The 10,269-nt window shown below is 36.4% G+C and overlaps 1 pseudogene; it reads left to right on the top strand.

Annotated features, from left to right (window-relative positions):
• Nucleotides 1-2,839: 2,839 nt before the first annotated feature.
• LOC129032951 (chromobox protein homolog 1-like) lies at nucleotides 2,840-8,923 on the top strand (annotated as a pseudogene).
• Nucleotides 8,924-10,269: the final 1,346 nt, after the last annotated feature.

Genomic DNA, 10,269 nt, shown 5'->3' on the forward strand with positions numbered 1-10,269 from the left:
AAATTAGATATCAGTTCATGGAACTATTTATCATTATTTTTACTTAGTTGACTATTGAATAATATATTATATATAGTCTATTCACCCTCCCCACATATGAACATATGTTGTTTCCCATTTTTCTGATTACAAACTGTGCTGCAAAAAATACACTTGACCATGTGCGCTTTTATCATATTGAAATTTATTCTCAGGATAAATTCCTAGAAGTGGAGATTGCTGGATCAATTGGGAGTTTTGTTAGACATGCAAATTCACTTCCATATTAGTTCTATGAGTGCACCTCTTCACCACAAGTGTATGAGTGCCAGTATCATCACAGATGTACTGAGAGAATATATTATTATTTTAGGTTTCATGTATTAAACATTTCACATATCTGATAGGTAGGCAATAAATGGTGTTTTGTGTATTTTTAGACTTTTATGATTTCCATTTCCCTGCTGAGATTCCTCAGGTGTTCATGTATGCTGCCAACCTTTGCTTTCAAAAATGTTAAACATACGTTAACATTAGTTTTTTACATGAGTTTTTTACAGCCACTATTTGATAGTTCAAAGATCTGGGTCATCTCTGAGTTGTTCTGTTGATTTCTTTGTTTCTATACTGTATGTATGTATATCTATACCTATATATGTGTGTATATCTGTGTTTCCCACTTTTTTGTATGCCTTTTTTTTTGCAGATAGAATTTTCCAACGATTTTACCTACCACATAATCTCTCTCAAGTGCTTTACTTACAATATGATATTAAAAATCCCTCAATCAAGTGGTGATATCTATGCCCATCTCATTGAATGTAGGTGTATTTGTGGCTGCCTTGAACAAAAGGGTATGACCAAAGTAGTACAAGTAGTACTATGTGAACTCTGGGGCTAAATTTTAAAATATCTTGCAATTCTTTCTTATTTTCCTGAGACTATAAGGTAAAACTTAAGCCTATGAATTAAAATAAAGATAGAACAATTGGCCGGGCGCGGTGGCTCATGCCTGTAATCCCAGCACTTTAGGAGGCCGAGGCGGGTGGATCATGAGGTCAGAAGATGGAGACCATCCTGGCTAACACGATGAAACCCCGTCTCTACTAAAAAAATACAAAAAATTAGCCGGGCGTGGTGGCGGGCGCCTGTAGTCCCAGCTACTCGGGAGGCTGGGGCAGGAGAATGGCGTGAACTCAGGAGGCGGAGCCTGCAGTGAGCCGAGATCACGCCACTGCACTCCAGCCTGGGTGACAGAGCAAGACTCCGTCCCCCAAAAAAAAAAAAAAAGATAGAACAATTATGAATATATCTGCCCCAAATAACATACTAGCTACTTTTATAAAACAAAAACTGAAGGAGATTCCTGAAAACTAGCAATAACCATATTAAAAACAGAAAACTTTAACACATCACTCTTGCTATGAGGCAGGCTAAATAGACATGAAAAGATATAACAAAAAAATGGTGTAACAGTTATGATTATGTATTTCTAACTTTATGCCCTAATAATGAAAAATGCAACTTCTCATGTGAGTGCAAAACATCTGGAACAGTGAACTTATATTAGATCACAAAGACAACATAAGTGAATAGAAACATTGCAAACAACATTCTGATCACATTGTAATAAAATTAATTTTATATTTACAGAACAATTGAGCAGAAAGTACTGAGAGTTAGTACATAACTCATTTCCTCCAGCCCATAGTTTCCCTTATTTTTAAATATGTTTTATTGTTGTTATATATTTGATACAACTGATGAGCCAGTATTTAAATATTATTATTAACTAAAGTCCATAGTAATTATTTTAAAATAAAGGTTTTTAAATAAGCACAATCAGAAATGACAACGGTCACATTACTGTAGATCCCACAGACATACAAAAGATCCTCACAGATCATTATGAATACTTCTATACATACAAAATAAAAATCTAGGGGAAATTAAAAAACTGTGGAAACTACAACCTTCTAAGAATAAACCTGGAAAATACTAAATTCTTGAGCAGACTAATACCAAATTTTGTAAATAGATCAGTTTAGCTTCCCAGTATATGAAGCAGCATGTAGAAGAGAAAGAATGGCCTGGAGGGACAAAGAAAGAATGGAATCAATAAGGAAACTGTGAGCAATTTTGTGGCATTAAAACAAGTCTGGTGAGAAGAGCCAAGATGGCCAAGTAGATGCAGCCAGGATGAGCATCTCCCACTGAGAGACCATATCATCAAGAAGACTGGGACACTGCAATCAGATCTTCAAAGAGAAGGCATTGAGAGTAGACAGAGGGAGGATACAGACCATGGACTGACTGGAGAGGAAGCTGAGAACCCTGCAAGGTACTTCCTAGCACCAGGACTGATTCCTGGCCTCCCAGGAGCCCCTGGAGGGGGAGTGAGTTAAATAGGAGAGCATTGGCCCACAGTCTCCACAGACTTTTGAAACCCAAGCTGCAGGATACCCCATGATCACCACAAACATCTGAGCTGGAGGCAAGAGCTGCTTGGAAAGGTGGCAAGGATAGACCTCCAGCCTGAGTGAAACTCATGGGAAGAGCTGCAGTGGAGCACAGCCAGGAACACCTATCACCCAAGGCTTGCTATGTTCCTCTAGATGGCTTTGGTCTTTGGTTGACTGTCAGACCTAGAAAGGGCACAGTTGTCTTGCACAGGGGATGGGGCCAGTCTATGTGAGCACCCCTGTGTCTGCTTTCCTCTACTGGGATCCCTGCCTGGTCATGGCCACTTGCAGCATGGCTTCAGATGCCCAGCCAGCATATTTCACAGTGGCCACCACAATAGTTCCTTTGCCAGCAAACAAAACCATCAGATAGCTTCTGCAGACAAGTCCCCACCATCATGCACCTGCCCACAGGTTCCTGCCAATACGCTCAACCGAAGCCTCTCACCACTGCTTTGCTGGAATACACTTACCCACCACTCACCCTCTGCTTTGCTGGAACACATGCTTGCATGGATCTTGCTTCCACTGCCCCACCCCCACTGGTACATGCACACATGACAGTATACCCTGCTTCCACTGTCTCAACAAAGTGCTTTTGCTGGCACCTACCATCTGAGTGTTGCTGCCAGTGACCAGGAACACCTCAGACCCTGCAGTGCAGCAGGTGCTTAACTTAGAGGGTCCAGAGAACAAAGATGGGCCTGGCTCCACTGCCAGGCTGAGAACACACAGCCCAGGAGTGTTGAGCTGAGTCTTTACCCCCTAAAATCATCCAGTAATGGAGCCCATTGACTGTTCCCAACTTATACCACAGTTAAATCCTAAAGGGCATCAAATAATATAAAAAACAAAAAGCCACATCAAAGGACAGAAACTTAAAAATAAAAGGGATATCAGCTCACACAGATGACAAAGAACCAGTGCAATAACTCTGGCAACTCAAAAAGCCAGAGTGTCTTCTTCCCAATGACTGCACTAGCTTACCAGGAATATTTCTTAACCAGGCTGAAATGACTCCAATGACAAACATATAATTCCAAATCTGGAAGACAACAAAGATAATTGAGATTCAGGAGAAAGTTGAAACCTAATGCAAGAAATGTAAAGAATCCAATAAAATGATACAGGAGCTGAAAGACAAAATAGCCATTTTAAGAAAGAATCAAACTTATCTGATACAGCTGAAAAACTGATTACAAGAATTTTATAGAAGAATCAAGAATTAACATGAGAATACATCAAGATGAGAAAAGGATCTTAGGGCAAAGAACAGTTCTCCAAATCACACATCAGACAAAAAAAGTAGAAAGAAGAATGAAAAAAAACTTTTGAAAATAATAGGATTATAGAAAGAAACAAAATGTACAACTCACTAGTATTACTGCAGAGAGGAAGGGAGAGCAAACAACTTGGAAAACATATTTGAGGATATTGTCCAAGAAAATTTCCCCCTCACTGAAGAGGACAACATTCAAACTCATGAAATTCAGAGAACCACTGTGAGATACCATGCAAGATGACCATCCCTAGACCCACAGCCATCATATCTCTAAGATAAATGCAAAAGAAAAAAATCTTAAAGGCAACTTTAAGGTGCAGGTCACCTACAAGAGAACCCCCAAGTGAGATTATCCCCAGGGATGCAAGTATGGTTCAATGTATGAAAATCAATCAATATGATACACCATACCAATAAAATATAAATGAAAACCTAAGGTAATTTTAATTGATGCTGAAAAAGCATTTGAAAAAATTCAACATCCCTTTATGATAAAAACCCTAAAAAAACTTGGGTCTATAAAGAAAATACCTCAACATAATAAAAGCCACATAACTAGTGTGATACAGAATGGGGAAAAACTGAAATCCTTTCTCCTCTAAAATCTGGAACACAAGGATGCCCACTCACACCACTGTTATTAAACATAGTAATAGAGGTCCTAGCTAGAGCAATTAAACAAAAGAAATAAATAAAGGGTATCTAAATTGGAAAGGAAGATGTTAAATTATCCTTGTTTGTGATGATATGATCTTATATTTTTAAAAATCTAATGAGTTCACAAAATACTATTAGAAATGATAAAAAAAATTTAGTAAAGTTGCAGGATACAAGTCAACATACAAAAGTCAATAGCATTTCTTTACGCCAACAGTGAACAATATGAAATCAAAAACAAGAAAATAATCTAATTTACAATAGCTAAGTATAAAATAAAATGTATATGAATTGACTCAACCAAAGAAGTTAACAGTCTCTACAATGCAAACTATAAGACATGGACTAAATAAATTAATGAGAAATCCAAAAATGTAAAAAAAAAAAAAAAATACGAGCATGGATTGAAAGAATCAATATTGTTAAAAATGTCCTTAGTATCCAAAGCAATCTACAGGTTTAATGCAATTCCTATCAAAATACCAATGACAGTCTTCACAAAAATAGAAAAAAAATCTAACATTTATATGGAACAACAAAAGACCCAGAATCGTGAAAGCTCTTCTGAGAAAAAAGAACAAAACTGAAGGAATCACATTTACGGTATAACTTCAAGTTATACTACAGAGCTGTAACAAACAAATGAATGATACTAGCATAAAAACTGACACTTATACTCATGGAACAGAATAAAGAACCCAGAAACAAATCCACACATCTACAACAAACTCATCTTTTACAAAGATACCAAGAACATACATTGAAGAAAGAACAGTCTCTTCATTAAATGGTGTGGGAAAAACTGGATATTCATATGCAAAAGAATGAAACTAAAACTCTGCCTTTCACCATGTAAAAAACAATCTAATCAAAATGGATTAAAGACTTAAATATAAGACCTCAAGTTATGATACGACTAAAAAAAGATATTGAGGAAACTCTCCAGGACATTGTTCTGGGCAAAGATTTCTTGAGGAGTACCCTACAAGAACTGGCAAAAAGCAAAAGGCAGGAAACCAAATCAAAAATGAACAAATGAGATCAAAGCAAGTTAAAAAGCTTCCACACTGCAAAAGAAACAATCAACAAAGTGAAAAGACAACCAACAGAATAAGAGAAAATATTTTCAAACTATCATTCTGACAAGGAATTCATAACTAAAATATATGTTTACTGTGAAAAAGAGAAGCTCAAACAACTCTACAGAAAAAAATCAAATAATCTGTTTAAAAAATGGGCAAAAGATCTGAATAGACATTTCTTAAAATAAGACATAGAAATTATAAACAGACACATAAAGGGTGCTAAACATCACTGATCATCAGATAAATGCAAATTAAAACTACAGTGAGATATAATTTCACCCCAGTTGAAATGGCTTTCATCCAAAAGACAGGCAATAATGAATTCTGGCAAGAATGTGGAGAAAAAGGAAACATAGTATACTGTTGGTGGGAGTGTAAATTGATACAATCACTATGGAGAACAGTTTGGAGGTTCCTGGAATATAAAAATAAAACTGTTACATGATCCAGAAATCCAATGCTTGTTATATACCCAAAAAGAAGTGAATCAGTACATTGAATACATATCTGCATTCCCGTGTTTATTGCAGCACTATTCCAAAAAGCCAAGCTTTCAAAGCATTCTAGGCGTCCATCAACAGATGAATGGATTAAAAAAAAAAGTAGTATATATACACAATGGAGTACTATTCAGTCATTAAAAAATGAAACCCTGCAAAACATGGATGGAATTAGAGGTCATTATGTTAAGTGAAATAAGCCAGACACAAAAAGCAAACTTTGCATGTTTTCTCTTATTTACAGCAGCTAAAAATTAAAACAATTGAATTTACAGAGATATAGAGTAACAGTTACCAGAGGCTGGGAAGGATAGCTAGGGAGAGGGTGAAGTGGAGATAATTAGTAGGTACCAAAATATATTAATAGCTTGATAGAATGAATAAAATCTAGTATTTGATAGCACAATAGGATGACTACAGTTAATAATTTATTGTACATTTCACAATAGGGTGACTATACTTAATAATTTATTGTACATTTCAAAATAACTAAAAAGTTATATTGTTTGTAACACAAACAAAGGATAAATGCTTGAGGTGATATTTTGATACACAATGGAGTATGAAGATTCTTTATTTATCCTGATGTGATTACTATGCATTGTATGCCTGTATCAAAAATCTCATGTACCCCATAAATATTTATACCTACAATGTACCCATAAAAATTAAAAACTAAAAATAAAAACTCCAGCCACATTATAAGTATTTTTATTTATCACAGCTTATTTGCAAATGTGTTGTATTTTCAATGTGTTGATGAAATCTGAGTGAAAAGAAAGAAAAAGTTAATAGCACAGTTGCTTTTAAAAAGCAGATAAAGTAATTTAAAATATTATATAAATGATAAAATAAGAATATACTCATCTAAGCATCTAGTATATTTAATTGTGGCAGAACATTTACTGAATTTGTATGTGGCTTAAAGAACTAGAAATGTCCGTATAACATAGTTTTACGTGTAACATATTGACAAGAATCAAAGGGATAAAAAAAAAAAAAAAAACCCCAATTACCTAGTCAGATTATATTGTGTTTACAGAACTCCGTTGGGTATTATCAGTAGTATCTGTCAGGAGAGAATAAGAGGTAAGAACATGTTTGCTATCATGCAGGAGTTTCCTGGTTAAGTCAACAAAGATAAGTAGCACACCACCAACAAAAAACAAAAAACAAAAAACAAAAAAGAAGAAATAAGATGATGTGAAATGCAACTAAATGTTACTCTGTTAGTAACATTTACTTTGTCAATTGTATTACTGTCTCTGACTGCTTATCAAGAATTGGTAAAATCATAGAACTATGAGCTAGGTTCATGCTTTTTAATGTCATAAGTCTAGAGGGTTCAGAGATAAAAGTCTTCCTGGTCCTTTTCAATGTGATAGAGAGAGAGATTCAATCAAGAGAGAAAGATGTGGCTGGAGAACATTACCATCACTCATACTGGACAAATGTTCCACTAAACTGAGCACTCTCTTGTCTGTCTTTTGAAAGATTACAATATAGCAAAAAAGATAAATATTTACATAAATGATTATTTTCAAGGTATGATGTGAAGTTCAAATAAAATGTGATTTCCAAAAACATAAGATTAAATCCAACTGCAGAAAAGTCTTCATATTTAAGCTAGTTGTTTGAAAATGACTAATAGATGAGAGAATTTTTTTGATATACAAAATAAATCATAATAAAATACATCAAGCTAAATAATCCCATGGCAATATTTAGAGAATAGTGAATTATAGAGTGTGGAAAGTTTTGAGAAATGAGTAAGGAAATGTGGCTTAAGTTTCATAGTGGATATCAAAGGACTATATGTGGGAGATTTTTGAAACAGAAGAGTGATATAAATTAATATGTACTTTATTTATTTTTTATTTTGAATACTTTATTATTTTTGTGGGTACATAGTGGGAATATATATTTACATGGGGTACATGAGAAATATATACATAGGGTACATGAGATGTTTTGATACAGGAATGCAATGTGAAATAAGCACATCATGGAGAATGGGGTATCCATTCCCGCAAGCATTTATCCTTTGAGTTACAAGTAATCCAGTTATATTCCTTAAGTTATTTTAAAATATACAATCATCATTGATGATAATCACCCTATGGTGCTATGAAAGAGCATGGGTATTATATATTTTAGATAAAAATGTTTTTGTTAGGATAAAAGATAGATGAAAGGGGCTCAGAAGAGGAGACAGTGGTTGTCCAGGGCCTGCGGTTCACCGCCTCAGTGAAGGGCTCCATCGCAACCACCAGGTTTGCTGCTTTCCTGGGCGCCAGTCCCCAGCGAGCCCCACACCAAGCCAGCAGCATGGCATCGATTCTTCTCTGGCTCTTGGGTGCTGCTTTGAGCAGCGTCACCCTTTCAGCATCACCAGAAAGCTGGCAGGTACCATGGGGAAAAATTTAAACAAGAAAAAAATGTGGTAGAGGTGCCGAATGAGGAGGAGGAGTGTGTGGTGGAAGAAGTTCTCCACTGTTGTGTGGTAAAGGGTAAAGTGGGATAGCCACTAAAGTGGAAGGGTTTCTCAGATGAGGATGACAAACACAGGGGGAGCCAGATGAGAACCTCATTGCTGAGTTTCTGCAGTCACAGAAAACAGCACAAGACAGATGAGTCAGAGGGAGGCAAGCACAAAGCTGTTTCTGATTCTGAAGTTAAAGGAGAGGAGGTCAAACCTAAGAAGAAGAAGTAAGTCAGAAAAGCCAAGAGTCTTTGCCCTGGGTTTTGAGTCACAGAGGATTATTGGAGCTACTGACTCCAGTGGAGAGACAGCCCATGTTCCTGATGAAATGGAAAGCCTCCGATGAGGCTGACCTGGCTTGTGCCAAGGAAGCCAACATCAAGTGCTCACAGGTTGACATATCCTTATGTGAGGAAAGGCCAGTGTGGTATTTCTACCCCTCAGAGGATGATAACAAGAATGATGACCAGAATTAATCCTTCTGAATACCAGCTTCTGTGACATCTGACCGTGGGTTTCAAGAGGGAAGGGAAAGAGTTCTACTTGTCTTGACACCATGGAAGGGACTTGAGAAGATGTCCCTTGAAGAGTAAGTATAGCTTTCTGTGTCCTGCAGCAACACAAGTGCTTTAACATCCTTCGGAGCTATATAGTGTGCACATATGGAAGGGGAATGGGATAAATGTTTCAAGGCAACCGGTTTTGCACTTTGCTGAGAAAAACAAAGGGTCTTCAATGATGAACAAAATCTGCAGATTTGGATGTGTGGGAGAGCAAAAAAGATACTGTAGATCTTCAAAGAGCATCTCTACAATCCACAGTCCTCTTCCCAGTAGTGTTAACTATGTATTTTTTACAGCATAGCATGTGTGTAGTTTTGGGCTATTATTGGTGTATTATTTGGGGGTGGGAGGGATGTGGAGGGAGGAAGGGAGATGGACAGGTTCTTTTGGGTTAAAATTTGGGGCCTGATTCGGGAAATGGTAAAACAATGGAAAGAACAGGTAACTAACTACTTGCTTCTATGCTCACAATATTTTACTTTTTCAAAAAATGTCATTGACACCATAAATGAGGACTATAATAGACTGTTTAGACGTTGTAAATACCCGAAATCTATAAGCGAAGGTGTTCCCTGCCTGAGCTTAATGCTCTTCTCCACAAAGACCATTTCATAAGTTCCAAAGCTGCCATTTTGAAGATGGTAACTGACTGAGGAGGAAAGTCTTTTATTGGAGAGTATAAACAAGCTTATCATTCTGTCTTGGAGGAGTTAATTCTTGAAATTAGACAAGACCCTTGATTTTTTAATTATGAAGTTATAAATATCAACTTGTTCATAGAATGCACTGGCTGAGATATTTGGGGAGGGGAAGAAGGTGGCATAGTAGACGGAAGAGTAGGAAAAGGAAAAGACCCACACTGTTAGAATTCTTGAAGCGTCTCTGTTTTTTGAGTTTCAAACTCTGAAACCACTGGTGGAAGGGATCAGCCACAGACAGCACAATTTTCATTAAATCTACTCAAAGTTTGAATAATTTCAAAAGTTCTGTCCTCAAGAGAAGTTTAAACTTTCATACTGGGTCACCGGTTCACTTTAAAACACACACACACAAACAGAAAAACGTTTTTAAAAAATATTCTAATAATTAACTGATACCTAAAATGCTCTGTCTTGAATCATGAGAACAACCGGCTCTTGACATTGTCTAGATCTGAATCTAGTACTACATTGTGAAATATTTTTAGTCATTTGTTAGGTTTCTGTGAAAACCTTGTTTTATTGTAAACTTCATGCCATGCATGCTGTCAGTTTTTATCT

Source organism: Pongo pygmaeus, chromosome 2 (genome assembly GCF_028885625.2).
Source record: "Pongo pygmaeus isolate AG05252 chromosome 2, NHGRI_mPonPyg2-v2.0_pri, whole genome shotgun sequence".
In the NCBI taxonomy this organism is placed as follows: Eukaryota; Metazoa; Chordata; class Mammalia; order Primates; family Hominidae; genus Pongo; species Pongo pygmaeus.